The sequence below is a fragment of the Chroicocephalus ridibundus genome, chromosome 11 (genome assembly GCF_963924245.1).
Source record: "Chroicocephalus ridibundus chromosome 11, bChrRid1.1, whole genome shotgun sequence".
Lineage (NCBI taxonomy): Eukaryota > Metazoa > Chordata > Aves > Charadriiformes > Laridae > Chroicocephalus > Chroicocephalus ridibundus.
The window spans coordinates 4,940,209-4,959,200 of NC_086294.1; the positions used below are offsets into that span (position 1 = coordinate 4,940,209).

Consider the following 18,992-nt stretch of genomic DNA (forward strand, 5'->3'; position numbering starts at 1 on the left):
CTGCATGCTTTATATTTACCTGTCTTGTTAACAAGACAGGAATACACTTCAAAATTTTCATTGAATCAGACAGCTACTTATCCAAGTTAAACCTGAAGCTATTCCCAAGGAGACCTTTCAAAATGAAATTAGTGTTTAAAATAAAAACCAGTACAATTTAGTGACAATAACCTCACTGCGGAGCCACTAAGGAAACGTACTGCTTTTATGGCAAATAACAAAGAAAGGAAATAACTCCTATAAAATTACTGACATCACAATAACAGGCCCCAGGAGAATACCCCAGGGGTACAAAAAAGAAGCAAGCAGTTCTTTATTCCAGAGACAGGGAAGCAGGGCAGGCCATAGTACATATTATGCAGCCACTTAGGAGCAGAGATTGCTGTTTTCTTCTCCAGCTCACTAGAGATGCTACGATCATGTAAAATACTCAATTACGTGGGCCATTCTGCATTCTTATGCTTAGAATAGCACCAGAAAGCACAGGGAAAGTGATTTTAAGGCAATATGCTTTTACTTAAGTGATTAACTTACATTATTACTTTTTAAGGATTTCACATATTTCACAACATACGAGTAACAAGATTTTCTATTAATTTGTAGAGCCTAGTACGGGCATTCTATCTTTCCGTCTCCTTTGAAGCTTACTGCTTTCACTTGCGGAAAACTAATTTCAGAACACAAGACTTTTTTTGAAGATACATATTTCCATGCAGTTTTTGAGTTACGCTCATTTCAATTCCCACATACAGCTTCTGGACTTCTTCAAAATGCCAGCCTGAGTAATGACCAAATAACAAAAAACCCAACACTGAATGACAAGCAAGTACTACACAGCTTAGGACAGTCCAGATTTATTAAAGATGTTTATCAACAATTAGCTTCTCTGACTATCTAATAATAACTTTGCTAGCTAAAAATAAAATTTGAATGTATACAAGTTATAAAACAAGTTACAAGATACAGATATTAAGAAATATCTGACATGAGAAAAGGCAGAAAACAGGCTTTTGTTTTGCCATTGACATCACTGGGACATTTGCTTGTGTTGCCCAGAGAAACGACATGCTATTAATTTCTTCAGCCAGGTTCAGAGCCCTTGGGTGTGCTCACAGATATTAATCTTTCCTTTAGTGACCACATCAGTAGATCATTAAAGGATGACCTACCATTCTTCATGTTCTGTCATCTTAGAGACTCAACAAGAAAGGTTAAGCATCGCCTTTCCCAAGAGGATAGTGAAATGCTTATGCACACTCTTGTGATTTATTTTTTTTTTTTTTACCATATTATTGCACCTCTGCATTTTGGAGGCATTCCAGAATCGACTAGGCACAAGATCCAGATGATTCTAAATGCATCCAGCAGGAGATATAGATACTTTAGCATGTGCTGAGATCTCTCCCTGTCCCCATCTCCACACATACTAAAGCATCATCTCACTTTTTTCTGCCATTGTATTGGCTTCCATTTAAATATCATACTGATTTTATTATCTCACTCCGTGCACTAAACCCATTTCATGATCCTACTGTATGTTATCCTCCTAAGATTACACAATCGCACAGCATTTGCTCCATTCTGTTTCTCCATGCAGTGTGCCAAAAGAGCCAGAGCTACTCAATCTCAGCCCTTCAGTTTCGAACACTGTGCCATCTTGATAATAACCTCTCACTGCAGTCTCATTTTCTTTACTTAGTGTTTTAAAACTAGTATTAAGAGATAGTGAATATTGTCAAGATTAGGAGCTGAATATACCGAAGCAATTAGTTCACAAACAGAGGTAGAAGGTTGATAGAAAAACTGTAAATTTATCCTCCTAGTTTCTGTTTGTTTCTAACACGTCACCCTCTGCACTTCAGTAATCTAGGGCATTGGGTTCCAGTCCCTGTGGAACTCAGACCTTCCCCAGCTTACTGCACTGACAAATAAACCACCTTTGGATAAAGATGATAAGCATATTTTCTTTCTAAATACCAAGGGACAAAGTTGTTTGGGTTTGTTTGGTTTTTTCTTTTTTTTGAACACTCCGTATTCCTACATTCCACAGTACCTGTTAGTATCGAGACAACTATAAACTCTCATAACCTGTCCTAAGTCAGCAATAATCACCAAAAAAAGATAATAGTATTTTAGTAAAGTGTGAAGAATAAATCATCCAGTTGTTCATCTTACCCCAGTGAGACCAGATTTGACTGATCTGTCATTCTATTGCTTTGAAGAATGAACAACATTTAGCCATAGATATATTAAAATAATGCCACACATGGCAATAATGCTGTGACTTTAAACTGGTATCTCTGTGAAAGAATGAGCTGCAGAGAAGCTTACAGTCAGTGCCTGGGGCTCCCAACATTGGGACTGGTGCAAAGCTTAGAGAGCAACTGGAAGGTTACTGTATTTTTCAGGCTGTGAATAATTAATTGAAGTAGGTTTGTGGTGGTTTTTTTGTGGGTTTTTTTTTTTTTTTTTTTTTCCAAATCCTCCCCTCACAAACAGCAGGGCTTTTGAAAAGCAACTTCTTTCTACCTTCAGAAAAGGTTATCAGGCAATAATGATGCTGCAATTCATTTTTAAAGGCACCTGCCTGGCATAATAACCTATGAACCTCACAAGAAACATTGAACCACAAATTAAATATACAGGACAGAAGTGGTCTATAAAATGACAGAATAAAGTCACAGAGAATTACAGATAAGTTGGCGTACCAGACTGAAAACATGGCTGAAAAAAAAATTGCTTACAGAGTGCTCATGAAAGAAACTAAACCTGCAACCCTTCTCATGGACCGAGAGAGAAGTACTGCACAACACATCAGATGCAAGCAAAGCAAAATATACCTGTGTTGTCATCTCCCACCATATATTAGCAACACCAAGCTGTTGGGTTGTTTAATAGCTGGTCAGGATACTAAGTGTTGTGTTTTTAACAAATTCTTGTACATCTTATAAATCTGAACTTTGAGTTTCCCTAATGCCTACACTAAGGACAATAAGAAACAGACCTAAAATTTGCAAACGCAAAGCCAAAGGAAGATAACAAGCATGCCCAAAGACTTGTCTATCATGTATTTAATTGTAATCCCCCAAAATACATGTCATTGAACTCTCCAACAAAATCAGGTTGGTGTATTTTGAAGTAAAATGACTTATAGCAGGAACTCATAATAAAGACTTTCTCTCTTGCTCTACTCTTCTCACCAGTCCCCTCAAGACTGGATAATTCTGGCTTCTGTCAGGTTGAGGAAAGAACGAAATCGAATTCATAGAAAAACCCAAATTACCAACCTCATTGACAATTACATCACTGCATCATTTTGCAAATATTCAAAGAAAAGCCATGCCAGTACATTTAGACTGTCTTAGCAGACTATGCTGCAGAAGGATAAAACCTGAGAAAAGATTCCTCTGATATTGAAAAGTAGTCATGATCACAACTGATACCGCGTTTTCTCAGAGGAGTCCCCAGCTCATTATATCTCAACCTACATTCTTTCTCCACCTGCAGCTTTTCCCACCAGCTTATGGGAAACGTTATTCTCTGCATATATCCTGCCAAAGCCAATAAGCATAATTTCAGTCTCTCCAGCGCTTACTGTCAGCCAATTCCTTGTAACCCAGCCTCTAAACTGCCGTAATTCAATTCCCTCACACTGGAAATGTTTTTAAAGCCAGCAGTGGAAAGAGATACAGCAAGGTATATTCAGCTAAGTACACAAAATCCATCTCATGAGGACAAAATATACTGCCTCTTGCATTTCTGATGTCATTCACTGCCCTGAAGGAATACAGGTAAAAAAGCCTCAAGATGCAGATTTTGAATTCCAGCCCTGTTACCATGATGAGACCTGGCACAATCTTTCCACACAGGTTTCAATATTTCCATAGGAAACCCACAAGCCATGGGAGAATGTATTTCAGCAAGCACCTGGCACGGTTTCTTCTCTCACTGTCTCCCAATATATCCAGAAGGTTTGTGATATAACTGAGAGTAACAGTTGACTCATTACATTTACTGAATACTCCCACATACAGAAGTGGCAAAAAAAAAATATTAAGTTATGGAGATCCTGAAGGATCACAACTGAAAACACGATGCTTACAAGGCATTATGTACAGCTGCAGCACAGCAGACTGCTAAGTATTTTTGGACTCAGCTTTGCTGTGTCATTTTTCTTGCTCTGAAGTGATAAATTAATTGGAAAAAAACAGAATACAGAAACCAATTGAAAGCAAAGGGGCTGCAGCAAGTACACTCAGAAATTGTTTTCTGAAAGTAAATAAATACTTTAATGATGAAAACAACTCAAGTGTAGAAGTCAGCCTTCAGAAAGTGTTTTTATTCTGTTTTTAAATGGTTTAGGATAGAAATAGAGGTTTTTTTCCTGGAATTCAAATCTCTTCGATACATCCCACATACCTGTAGTTCAAAAGGGAAACACATCTTAATATACAAAAGCAGTATTACCCCCGTAGTCTTCCTTTCTTGTTCACCCAACAACTGCAACATGAAGAACGTATCATGCACCCTCCAAGTGGACAGGACGAGAAGAAACTCTTCATCAAATACTAAGACATGCATGGATACAAAGTAGACGTAGCCAATACAAAAAATTCTTATTTGATGAATTCAGAACAAATCTGCCCAGAAAATTAAGCCTATATATAAGCCTATACACAAAATACATAATACTCTTTTGAGTAACAATGTTCATTCTAGTTACAGTTTGTGCATCCGTTGCAGCAAGGAAGACTAACAGCAGAGTAACTGGACATTTATTTTCCCCCAGTTCTCCATCCAGGCCAAATGCTGGACTCCTCTTGTTGCCCTTAGTATCCTGTGGGCCTTCTTACTGGACATGAGAAATCACAGTCATTCTAGTCATATTCTCAACAGGTTCATTGAGAACCAATTCTGACCTATAAATCATACTTCCAGGTCAGCTGGGAGCTCTGCAGAAGAAATAACACTCCACCTCCCAGTCAGGCTTTAACTGCCCTGGTAATGCAGCAGCCCACATATTTTAAATGGAATCACAGTATGCAGTATTCGGACTTCATGCAAGATTCCTACATTCCCACCTAGAGTGCACCACTGCACTAAACAGCCTATTTAGAAAAAGCGAAATTGTCTTCAATAGTCAAGCAGTATGTTACATTGACCAACAATTATTGTTAAATACACACAATGAAAAATTACACAGTTTGGGGCAGAAGGTGTCATATTACCAGACATTCCCTATATATATATATATATAGTTACTGTAGAAAAATATATGAATTTTATTAAGATGTTTTCAAAATCCAGAAGCACAGCAATGAAAACAGTAGTGCCTTGGGAAACTTGAGAACATTATTAGAGAAGATGGCAAAATTTTTTCCTGTTACATACTTTAAAGTCTTCGTGCACACTGCATGGTTATCTTCCTCAAGGGCATACAGCCATCCTCATAACCTTTCACTGACGACTGAAAATTAACAAAGCATGCAATATCATTTTGCTAGTGTTTGAATTTCCGTTTGAGAGGAGCATATACATTCAAATTGAAGAGTACTGCAGCTCACAAATGAAGACAGAAGAATCATGTTCAGTGTATGAAAGTCTAGGCAGAGATTATGTTTCTTTTTCCTAAAAGAAGCTCTACTTACAGTAAGAAAAAAATAATTCTGATAAGGAAATAAATAGTTTCTATTTGTCTGAATCAGTATGATTGAAAATAAAGATATCTTTTCTCAGTATGGAATGGAATGAAATACAAATTTGAATAATACACTGCCTAAGTTAAAATGAATGAAAATATTTCACAGCCATACTGGTGGTGGCTTCAGTTGGATACTTAACTACACTGTGATGCATTTTAAAAGGTGAAAGTTATCACTGCATGTTACAGCCAACATACGGATATCAAGAACACCACAGATCTCTGCATGACACGAGACACCCACATTGAAAGAACTCCTGAAAACATCAGTGTGAGCCAAGTGCTGAAAAGTGAATTCTGTAATGAAAGTCCTTCTGTTCCATAACAAAAAAGTCCATCAATTTTTGTTGATCTGAGGATAGCAAACAAGATCCTGTGGGATGATGGGAAGGGATTATGTTACAGAATCACCCTGAGGCACTTCAGACAGTTTTGGCCTTTTCATCTTCTGCCTAGAAAAGACACAGACCACCTGTGTTCAGAAATACACAGGAGTGGGAAACACTATAACGAAAGACAAAATTCAGCACGTATATTATGAAGGGAAGCTAACCTTCTGGAAGTCTAATGGAGTAAAAACATACTTTTGATCTTTTTCCTCACCTGCACTAAGATTTTGCGTAAACAAGCCCAAAAATTCAGACAATAAGCACATGAGATCACCAGATGTTGCTACTTTTAGTTATTGTTGATACTCTACTGGAAAAAACAACGTCCACTATGAACAGGACTGAAATATCAAGGAGGATAAGGGACAAGAAGGAAGGAGGGGAAAAAAAAAAGGCAACTCCCCCCTCTCACCCACTTCCCCCCATTACATGGAGAAGAATCTTTTGTTAATAGATGAGCAGCTGACAACTGAAGAATGAGCCAGAGCTCAGAAGTGTCAGGTGAAGTAGGGGACAGCAGAACATAGGTGCCAAAACCCAGATATTAAATGCATGGCATACGTTTCCTAGAGCAGCCTTCTCACCAGAGACACCCAGAAGGAAAGTGATGGGGAGTGGCAAACTGTCCCCACAGGAACCATGTAAACGTTGCTTTTAAGTTTGCTACTTAGGAAAAATATTAAGATTGGTTGTTGTAACAGGCATAGTTGTTATAACTAAACAACCAAAGAGAAAGTTCAAAAGGTAAGTTTCATGAACAAATATATCTGTAATCAAACCGCTAAGGCCTGCAAAGCAGCATGCTCTCTCATACACACAGGGATGGGCATATCTTAAACCTGGCTAGGGATGTCAAGCTCAACAGAAAGGGCTTCCACAAGTATATTGAAAGCAAAAGGAAGAGCAGAGAAGTTGTGGGCCCACTGTTGAATGAGACAGGAGCCATGGTGACGGAGGATGCGGAAAGGGCGGAGTTACTGAATGCCTTCTTTGCTTCGGTCTTTACTGCTCGGCCCAGCCTTCAGGAGTCCCAGGCATTGGGGGAAGTAACAGGGAAAGAAGACGACTTCCCTTGGGTTGAGGACGATCGAGTGAGGGAGCAATTAGATCAATTAGATATTCACAAGTCCATGGGCCCCGATGGGATGCACCCAAGAGTGCTGAGGGAGCTGGCGGAAGTCATTGCCGGGCCGCTCTCCATCATCTTTGAAAGGTCCTGGAGAAGAGATGAGGTGCCTGAGGACTGGAGGAAAGCCAACATCACTCCAGTCTTCAAAAAAGGCAAGAAGGAGGAGCCGGGGAACTACAGGCCGGTCAGCCTCACCTCCATCCCTGGAAAGATGATGGAACAGCTCATTCTGGGTGTCACCTCAAGGCACATGGAGGAAAAGAAAGCTATCAGAAGTACTCAACATGGATTCACCAAGGGGAAATCACGTCTGACTAATCTGATAGCCTTCTATGATGGCATGACTGGATGGATAGATGAGGGGAGGGTGGTAGATGTCATCTACCTTGACTTAAGCAAGGCGTTTGACACAGTCTCCCACAGCATCCTCATAGGGAAGCTTAGGAAGACTGGGCTTGATGAATGGACAGTAAGGTGGATAGATAACTGGTTGAAAGACAGAGCTCAGAGGGTAGTGACTGGGGGCACAGAGTCTAGTTGGAGGTCAGTGACGAGTTGTGTTCCCCAGGGGTCAGTACTAGGTCCACTCCTCTTCAATATATTCATCAATGACCTGGATGAGGGGATAGAGTGCACCCTCAGCAAGTTTGCTGATGACACAAAGCTGGGGGGGGTGGCTGACACAGCAGAAGGCTGTGCCGCCATACAGAGAGACCTGGAGAAGCTGGAGAGCTGGGCAGAGAGGAACCTTATGAAATTCAATGAGGGCAAGTGTAGGGTGCTGCACCTGGGGAGGAATAACCCCATGCGCCAGGACAGGTTGGGGGCTGACCTGCTGGAGAGCAGCTCAGCTGAAAGAGACCTGGGAGTCCTGGTGGACAACAGGATGACCATGAGCCAGCAATGTGCCCTTGTGGCCAAGGCCAATAGCATCCTGGGGGGCATCAAGAAGAGTGTGGCCAGCAGGTCAAGGGAGGTCATCCTCCCCTTCTACTCTGCCTTGGTGAGGCTGCATCTGGAGTGGTATATCCAGTTGTGGGCCCCCCGGTTCAAGAAGGCCAGGGAACTGCTGGAGAGGGGAGAGCAGAGAGCTATCAAGATGCTGAGGGGACTGGAACACCTCTCTTGTGAAGAAAGGCTGAGGGATTTGGGTCTCTTCAGTCTGGAAAAAAGACGGCTGAGGGGGGATCTTATCAACACTTATCAATACTTCAAGGGTGGGTGTCAGGAGGATGGGGCCAGGCTCTTTTCGGTGGTGCCCAGCAACAGGACAAGAGGTAACGGGCACAAACTTGACCATAGGAAGTTCCACCTAAACATGAGGAGGAACTTCTTTGCTGTGAGGGCGGCAGAGCCCTGGCACAGGCTGCCCAGAGAGGTGGTGGAGTCTCCACCTCTGGAGACATTCCAAACCCGCCTGGACGTGTTCCTGTGCAACCTACTGTAGGTGACCCTGCTCTGGCAGGGGTGTTGGACTAGATGATCTCCAGAGGTCCGTTCCAACCCCATGATTCTATGATATCTGCCTATGCACAGGCTACCTATGTATCTATAGCTAGAGATACGTTCACATTGCATAAAGCCTGGATACAAATTTACAGTAATGTAAGGTGTCCTCAAACCATGACAATAAATATGCATACTTTTACACAAACATCAAGTACTTGCCAGTATTTTTCCAACTACCAAGAAAATAGTAAATACCACTTTTATACGAGAAAGAGCACTGAAATTTTATGTTATGAACCAGCTATTTGGACACTTTCCAGCTCACCAACCTGTCACATTGAATAACTTCCATCTCCCTGTGGCACTCAAGCATTTTTTCAAGAGAAATTTCTCAGCTTTAAGTACACTTGTCTTTGAAAACTAACACTGAAAAAAAAAAATCCAACTTGTGTACTATACATACGTGACTGAATTCATTCACTTAAGAGTATGTGCTGTATCTTATCTCCTGACAGTAAACCTTGTATTAACAGTTTCCAATATATGCTCCAAAAGAAATATTGAGCTAGAAATCTTTTCTAATTCATGAGGCCTTTTGTTCTGAAACAGCCAATGGAATGTACCACCTCTTCAAAGGAGATGGTTGAAACTGTAATTTTATTAGAGTAGAATAAAGGAATTTCAAGTACCGTAGTTCTGAAAATCATAGTCAGAAATCAGATCATGATTTTATCTTTCAGTGCATCTTCAGCACTTCATATGAATGGCACTGCATCATCCCAAAGCATAGCCAAATCACACTACATTTTCATTCCTAAAACTTGCTTAGCTAAGTCCATTTTTCAGCTCCAGTGAATACCGCAGCATCTTCTCTACCCAGCCTCACGAACCTGAAGTAGTTTTGAAATCGTGCTGTAATATTACTGAGATAAAATCCTCTCATCTCTTCCATCACTGAAATGTTCCCTTTCCGAAGTCGGAAGCTTACATCCTACCTTGTAGTACTTATCCGTGTTAGATCCTCCTCCCCATCTTGATCCCACCTTGAGGTAGTTCACAAAACCTGCTGGCAGGATTTACAAAAATGTTCATGCCACCTTCTTAGGTCCTCGTTTCTTAGTGGCTCAAGCAAGGTTTATTCAGCATTATTAAAACCACTGCAGTAGGGAACATCTGAGCGCATAGAGGAACATCCACAGAACTCTTCTGTGGCAGTGCACGCAAACGGGATAGCCTGTGTACTGGCAAATGGGAATAAGTAATAGAAGAATACTACACAAGACAACCTATGCACTGGAGAAAACTCCTGACACCAAACTATTCTACGCAAATTGCTCCAGCTTTTATAATAAACACATTTACCTTCATAAATAGCTTTTTGCTTTATTGTGTGGGACCCAAAGCAGTAAGACTCCTTGTGATCAATGACTGGCCCCTGTACACAGAGGCTATTTTAAAATCTCTCTCACCAGCTTCATCTTTCCTTTTCTCTGCTAGGTTTTTTCCTCTGTATCACAATAAGCTGCAAATTTGCACTTCTGGGGGATTGTTTTTACTGTATAGGCTCTGCATCCTTTTATCCGTTTTCATCTCAAAATATTCCCCTCAGAAGCCTCCTTGCTATTCATCTGTAACTTTCGGTACATTTCCATTCATTTCCTTCTGCAAGAAACGCTATCTAAAACATGTTTGCTAAAACTTCTTCCATCTAGTCTTAGAGGGTTTTTTTTCAAAAGAGAAAACCGTTTTGTTTCAGTGCCAATGAGATTCTGGAAGAAAATTTTGTGAAATCACCAAGACTTTCATACCAAGCCACCCACTGCATGACAGCCTGCCCTTGCTCCACGATTTTGCTAGCAACAAATCCCTGCGATCGCCACATGCTGCCTCTGGATGTTAGCTTCATAAAAGGAAAAACTTGAGTCTCATCTGAGTCTCTGACATCCTCAAGTTTGGGACATTTGCAAGTTAAAGAAAAGTCATGTTTGGAAAATAATCAGACAACATGTTAACATTAGTGCATAAACCTAGTGACTGTCTCTGTTCAGTAGGTACTGCTTACATTCTATGTTCAAAAGGCAGGGAAAAAGCCATATAGTTTAGAGTGTCTAACTAAGCTGTCAGAAAGATGCTATATAAGTCTCATGAACATTAAAACCTTGCGATTTCAGAGTTTTGCCATTTTGAAATTAAGCCTGAAGCTGTAACTGAATAAATACATCCACCTTTTATAAGATTAAATTAGCTGAGGTATTGTGAATAATATAACCACAGAAACATAAAACTTCACACTATATTTAAAGAGGCCCCGTCAAGGAAAATAAAGATGCACTTGGCTGGATTTTGCAGAGTTTGGGAATGTGTGCTATTTTTCCTCTAAAGGCAGATGTACTGGCTTTTTATACAAGATTTTTAAAACTGTGAAGCTTTCACGTAGAATACAAAAGGAAGCCTAAAAAGTTCTCTCTGACTTTGTCTTTTATTTCACACTTTATGTTTTTTAAAAGCTCCAAGAAACTCACCCCGTTTCTGCTTATGTTAGAAAGGTATCTCCTGACAACATTTTTTTTTCCCACCAGTCCCTCTGTCCTGACCAGGGAGAAATAAATGCAGCGTCAGCAGAAATCCGTGGTTGCATCTGCAGCACTTCACTGGACCCTCAACGATGCAGTGGGAGCCCACCACAGCCACCTCTTTGCCCAGGGGCAAGGCACAAACCCAGGGTACACAGATGGAAACAGAGGACTAAGGTTGTGCCAAAATGTGGGCCAGTAACATAGGGGATACTTGGCAGCACAGATGCAAACAGTGAAATAAAACAAACAAAAAGAATTAGTTTGAGGTCTCTCACAATCCATTCTTACCGCAACGTTATTAGCCAGGCAAGTACTACACAAGTCAATTTTAATGGTTAAATCCAAGAAACAAACCAAAGCATACCATAGAAGCAGCTGTACTTCAGTAACATCAGAATGAATACAATAATAAAGGACATCTTGAGATAGAAAAGAAACAAAACATTTACAGAATTTTCAAGACAGTCCTTTGCAGACCCTAAAAAAAATTTGGGCGCCAAAGTTCAGTTTATTACTATTAGTGACTATTAAAATAATTCAACTGCTAATTATATCCATGTCCTGACAAATATAACTGGTACATCAGGTAACTGCAAAGTGGGATATGTTTTTGTACTTTGTCACAAACCCTTTTTACAATCAGTCAAAGTGTTCTCAGATATGACAGAAACTAATAATACCATCCCAGCAAATTCTGGAGTGAAGTCTTCCAACAGAATTGTTACACTGACCTGAACGGCACGCTGTGTAGCACAGTGGCTAATAACATGTTACCTGAAGAGATATTCAGTGGTCTGGGCCGAAGATATCCAGTCACTACATACAGTGATGACCATAGTTCACAATTTTGTTTCTCATGTGCACTTCAGCACTTCATCAGTGTACTTTTAAGACCGACTTGGACTCTTAAAGGACTGCCACAAACATTAATTATTTCAGTTGCCTCCAATCTGGAAACTGCAATACTGTGAAAGTAATTGATGAAAGTGCCAGACGAAAGACAGCACCTAATTGCAGCATCCGTATTACAGCTACAGCTGTTGACTGAACATTAGAATTAAATACCACCTTTTTCAAATGCATACACGCACCAACTCCAGACCTACAGATTTGTGGTGAAACTAACAGCAGCAATTTACCAATTCCTTAGTCTGGAAACGTTCCATTGCTAGTTCAGACTGGGGAAGCCTAGGGAGTTGTCAGGACACTCACGAAATGAGTGGAGCAGAACCATGCTACAGGTGCTGTAAAACCATGCAACCGGACGTGGAATGGTTCAGATTCCACATCCTGACAAATATCCAAATCCAACTCCAACACAAGATAAGTGTACGATAACATTAGAAAACACCCTGCAACCTAAGACAATGCAGGAAAAATATGCAGAGGAAAAAAATCTATTCGGAAGCGATTTGATCTTTTTTCCCCCCTCATAGAATGAAAGCTTCAATTAAAATTTTTATTTTTCCCCAAAACATTAACGTAATAGTATTTACTTGATAAGGCTACAAACTGCATTTAAAGATGTCTATCACTTATTAATTCAATAGTGAAAATGAATAATGTTTCAAAAATACTCAACAGACATTTTTGGATGAGAAGAAAGGAATGTTTTCATGATACAAAAGGGTAGGAAGTTTTCAGTGAAGTATGAACCTTATTTATTCTATCTTTAAAGTTACCCACATCAAGAGAATGCTACAAGTTGCTTATACAATGGTATTCCATTATTCTAGTATCATTCTACTCTAGACTCTCAAAATCCCTCAATAACCTGATGCTACTACACAAGAGCCTGCTATAAACATGAAGGTTACCTTAAATTAAAGGTGAAACTTAAAAACCATTCTGCAGTCCACCAGACTGATTAATTTCTTTCTGTACTTCCTGAACTTAAAAGTTTGCAGAAAATAGGACTGTAAACTACATTGAGGTTTCTTAGGTTATAAAAATGTAAGATGTTCATTATAAACTGTCCTAGAATGACTTGCTGTGACTGTTGCTTTAGAGTTTACCTTTGAGGGAATACTGAACAAAGCAAAGTCTCGATAATAACATTAAGAATTTTGACAGTTACAGAACCACTAAATTATTAAATTGCTTTATATTCTTAGACTTTAAAGATTGCTTCCACGTTGGATAGAGTATTTTTCATCCCATCTGTAAGTTTTACATCTCAAAAGAAAAATATGTACCACTCTGTCTCATCATATTTTTGCCAACATGCATGTTTTAAAACTTGTGCTGCACTGAAAAGAAGAAAGAAGGCAAAGCATCAAAACTTGACTCAGGTCTGCGGATGCAGGGAGAACAGACAGTCAACTTCAAACTATTGTTTTGATTTAGGCTTGGGGACGAGGGGAACCCAATGCAGTCCAGCTAAGGTTGTATTATTGGCACAAAAGGGCAGGAAAGGGGGAAAGGAGAGAATTTTAAGCATCATCCAATTCCAGTGGTTTTATATCCATCTCTAGCTCTTCATGCTACCTGGTGATGTGTGTTTCCCTTTACTCTACATGGATTTCAGAAGCAGATCTAAACTTATCCTCAACATGTCTCATTATTTTGAGGAAAAAAAGCCAACACGAGTTTTATAATAAGTAGAGACAGGGTTAAATTCAACAGCTTAGCCAACATCTACTGTCAAAGTTCCTGACAGAGAAAAAATGAACACGAAGACAACTGATGTCCGAACCAATGCACCTAAAGCACGTATTTAGGCGTGTACTCGTTAACCAAAAAAGTTTCATTTCAGGCACTGATTTTCCTTTTTGAAAGGCAGGGGCAAACCTGCAGATGGAATGAGTCCTCTGCAGTGTTTAGTCTGTCATCCAGCCATTAACAAGCACGCAGTTCAGAACGGCTACAACAGAGGCAGCCTCTTGTCCCACCAATAGTTTAGGAATATCAGAGACATCCACAACGTGACAGAAAAGTGACAGTCACACAAATCTCTTAGAAACTGAGGATCATGATTCTCCCACCTAGGAAACAGGTTATTAACAAACAAAAACCACAATTAAATAAATCAAGATGACTCTTTAAAATGAAAATGTCCATCTAGCTGCATACCATAGAAAAACTGTATTATACAGGATAAAACACAGATCAGACATGACATAAAACTACTCAGTCTGAATATATTATCTTACAGTTATTACAGCTCTGTCAGCTGTCATTGTATCCACAATGCTCGAATTCATCTGCTGTTTAATCTTTGGTAGATACATCATCGGGAAGTGGCAAAAATTTAAAGTGGATCAGGAATTTTAAAGTACTGATGCTCAAAAGTATAACAAGGTAAAACCCACTACTCACCTTCTTGTTGAAAGCCCTCACAAAATGCTTTTAGCCTAGTGACTTTACTGAAGAGGGTCTGGCCAAACTTGTTTTTCAAGAAATACTGGCTTTAAAACACGCATAAAAGAAAGGCATAATTCTACAAATATATGTCACAAATTCACTAGAAGGAAAAACGCTTTTTCTTTTTTGAGCAAACTAATAAAATGGAAAATTAAGGTGTCAAACTGCAGCTAAACGAAGTTCAAAACCATGTCAAATATTCAACTTTCCCCACAAACTGCTGAAAACCCCCAGAACAACCACGCTTGCACATCTGCGCTCTTACAAAATCCCCACTGCCCTTTGCTACAATTCCTGCACTTTCCCATAATCCCCACTTATCCTTACCAGCTGCATTCCACTACCCACAGCTTCAGTCATTAGACTGAAACAGGAACTAAAAAATACGTTTGACTCAAGAAATCAGGAAAGGAGACAGGAAAGATGGAAAAAATAATTTAAAAAAAATATAACTATCTTTTGTGGTCAAACATCCTCTGCCTGGCTGGCTAACTAAATTGCGTGTGCATTTCTAAGAACTCAAACCCACCATCTTGAGGGTGGAAAACCAACCCCATTGCTGTTTGAGGTGGTGGGCTTTGCACCTTAGTCTTTTCTAGGCAATTCACTTATTACACCTTGGAACACAATTGCACCGGAGCTGGAATAAATTCACAGGGAACAGTAACTATCACCATTAAGAAGTGTGGGCGCAAAGCATGCAGAGACTTAAAAAAAAAAAAATACTCAAGATTTGCTTTAACACTATAAGCCAAGCATAAAAGAAAAAAAATGCAATCATATATATATATCTATCAGATTCACATACTCAAAATACTGAAAAGAGGAACGTGATATATGCACCATTTAAAAACAACATTAACTTTCAAGCACCGAATAGGCCACTTGCTTCAACAACCAGTGAAGGAAGAGATTGGAACAAATGCACAGTGCTAATTAAGCAAAACAAGGCACAAGGCATTTCCTCAGGACTGATGGGCAGCTGCCCAGGGACGGGACAGGGAGGAAGAGGAAGAGGCTGGATGCAAGGTCACAGAACCCTGGCAGACGTTAAATCCCAGTAAATTTTCCCTACCAAAACTGTTTTTATTATTATTACAAGACACAAATTTAAAACGGACATATGCTTTCTCATATGAGTAAAATAAGTTAAATTAATACATTGAAAGCATTTCTATAAAATAGATCCCTATAATTTTTCATACTTCAGTCAATATGTGGAATAACAAGCAACACAAGAACTGTAAATTGCAGTGCCAGAAAAGAATGAGGAATTATATCCTGGGCAAAAGAAAACGTTATTTAAACTTAGTAATTGGCAATGTTACACTGATTTGTTAATCTAAACACAGACACCTATAACTCATTGAAATTCACTAGTTTGGGTTTTCAATCCAAATATTTGAGCATTCTTTTCTATATATTTTTCTATTTCAGCTTGATATAATATAAATAACAGCATCAAAACTTTCATTACAATAATTCATATGGACCCCAGACTGCTGGATGCCAAGGTAGCTAAAACTCACACAGAATTAAAATAGCAATTTGCAAATTAAGAATGCAAGAATCAAGCTCACATGCCTCTATAGCCAAAGTAGAGAGCTCTCCTAAAACCCTTGAGGGCTTTCTACTTGTGTTTGAAACACTAAGGATTAGATTTCTAAAGCTTCTTTCTGAATTTAATTGGACAAGTATAACTTTTAAAGTAGCCCATCTGCCTGGAGCACAGCAGTCGTGATGGGAAGTGGAGAATGCTACTGCAATATTTGGATAAATTCTCAAACAAAACTGTAAAAAGCCTCCAGTAATTAGTGGATGATATGAGAATTCAGAACTTGGCACCGGAACTTTATGTGCAGAAACTGTTTGACTTGTTTATTGTGTATACTTGTTTCCACTGAACAAGCAGTACAGTGATTTAAGCAACTTAATGCTAGCATATCATGAAAGTAAAATTTGGTGTTAATGTACGTATTTATTTCCTCGATGTCTTATGCAACATTCCTCTCTGCAGTGAAATCGTCCAACACTCATTTTCTCCTAAAACTTAATAATAGAATAATATCACATTATTACTTTGCTTAAATTATATTACATTGCTTAAATGTTACATGAGGCTACATAACAGTAACAAGATCTTTCCCACTGCACCCATCTCACGAATTCTTGTAAATTAAACATGGTAAAGCTTGTGTAATGCTTAAATAAAAGGTACACTAAGAAATTTTTCACTCTGAGGGTGGTGAGCCCCTGGCCCAGGGTGCCCAGAGAAGCTGTGGCTGCCCCATCCCTGGAGGGGTTCAAGGCCAGGTTGGACGGGGCTTGGAGCAACCTGGGCTGGTGGGAGGTGTCCCTGCCCAGGGCAGGGGGTGGCACTGGCCGGGCTTTAAGGTCCCTTCCAACCCAAACCATTCTGTGATTCCAATGAAACCACCAGTGAATTAACAGGGAACAGGTTTAATAGTAAATTAACACTATGCTGGGAATTTAGCCCCAGAGTCTTAAAATTCACTGTAATCCTAGAAGCAGACTATGTTGGATTATTAAAAATCCCAAAGAATGTTTCCCACATTTTGCATAAATTTCTCCTCTTATCCCTGTTTTATTCCAGCAGCTGGTTTCAGATTTAGCATAATTTATTAAAAATACAGGAAAGATACTTTTACATACAAGTACATCTCAGGAGTGAGTTTTGAAATTCAGGATTTAAAATCTATTACTAATCCAGCACTATTCATCGCATATACCAAATTTGGGCTCAAACTATTCTGGAATGATCTGGGTAGGAGAATTCACACTTGTGAGGCAGTCTATCACACAGATGATGTGGGTAAGAAACAGCAAGACCGTCCTTAACACTGTAGAAGCCTAGAGTGAGAAGTCCTGGCAGAAATACAGAGAAGTTAAAGGGACACAATTTGAACAGACGACATATGGCACACACTCACCTATACGGCCTATCTCAGGAAGCCATAACAAGTCTAAATTTGTAGCAGAAAGTTTGCCAACAAAATTCTATCAAAGCAACTTACAGTTTGACGTAAAAATATTGAAGCAACAAGATTAGTCTTGGCCTATGTGATCGCTAGTGATATTTGAAGCTGTACTCACACGGGTGAAGGGCAAGACTTGGTTTTCACTTTTACTGCCTTTATATTGTCTTACTGCAGCTCTGGTACCTCACATGTTCATTAGCAATGCATCGTGACACGTCTTTTCCATACCCTGTTGTGCCACCAGTCAACACATCATAGCAGATGGGTTTGTATTCCAGGAAAGAGGAAACAATACACTGCACAACCCTTCAGTCAGTAAAACGTACTGTAAAAAGTAAAAGGAGCAGCCTGGGAGTGACTGCCTACCTTAAAGGAATCATCCATGTCTACACGAGCACAGACTTACAAACAACCCATCCTGGTACTTCCCTAATCTGCATTTGGAGTGACAATTCATTAGCACTTCAAATGTCACTAATGATACTGCTTTTATAGAATAAAGACAGAGAACTTCAAAGCTGTCAGTGCTCATTACACCTTAACCTATGAATAAAATGCCTCTGTGGCAAACATCCTCATAATTGAAGTGGCAGCTGTGACAAATGGGTCAAAGGTTTATTTTTTTGGGTACAGAAAAGATTAGTGGTTATATTACACCTGAAAAAGACTACAATACTCGCAACTTAAATTTTGGTAACAGCTGGCTCCATAATAAAATATGTTCTCTTACTTTCCTCCAGTCTTCCTAATGCAATACATGGTTGTTATGACTATATTATTGTCCTTTTTTCAGAAATGTAAGTTTTAGTGGTCACTCAAGATGTTCCATGTTTCTTTTTTCACTATATGAGCTCTGGACAAAAGTGACAAAGCACAGCTTTACAGGCCAGTCTCCTGCATGCAAGCTGAGCAGAACACTTCACACACATGTGCAGCCAATTTTAATCTTGATTCCCAAATAACTGATACTGCACAGGAAAGAGATTTTGTCTCCTCAGAAGAGGTTCCATTTGCATTATTCACATTTTAAAACATCAGGATAATTTATTTTTCCTTGATCAAGAGCTGTACTCAAATCCAAATACTTTGAAATGAGGAGCCCTAAAAAAATAAATTTTAAGAAATCTGCATTTTGTTCGAACCTAAACTTGCCTCCAAATGAAGAACTTACATTTGTATTGTTCAGTTTTTTGTTATTTTTTTAAAAAAGGAGATTTGATAGATCTTTAAATTTGAAAATGGGTAAGTTTTAAGTTCTATATTTGGGACCAGATTCAGGCCTGCACATGAATACTGATCACAAAGAAAAAACTACTCCTCTGAGTATTTTATAACCATTTCGGGGGGGTTGTATTTCATATGAAGAAAACTTTAGACACTTCAAAA

At 39.3% G+C, this 18,992-nt stretch overlaps 2 protein-coding genes across 2 annotated transcripts in view; one reads left to right on the forward strand and one right to left on the reverse strand.

The window, feature by feature from the left end:
- The window catches only part of DOCK2 (dedicator of cytokinesis 2), a 196,618-nt gene that overhangs the window by 82,953 nt on the left and 94,673 nt on the right, over positions 1 to 18,992 (reverse strand). The window lies entirely within an intron of this gene.
- The window catches only part of INSYN2B (inhibitory synaptic factor family member 2B), a 44,740-nt gene that overhangs the window by 11,760 nt on the left and 13,988 nt on the right, over positions 1 to 18,992 (forward strand). The gene's annotated exons all lie outside the window — the stretch shown is intronic.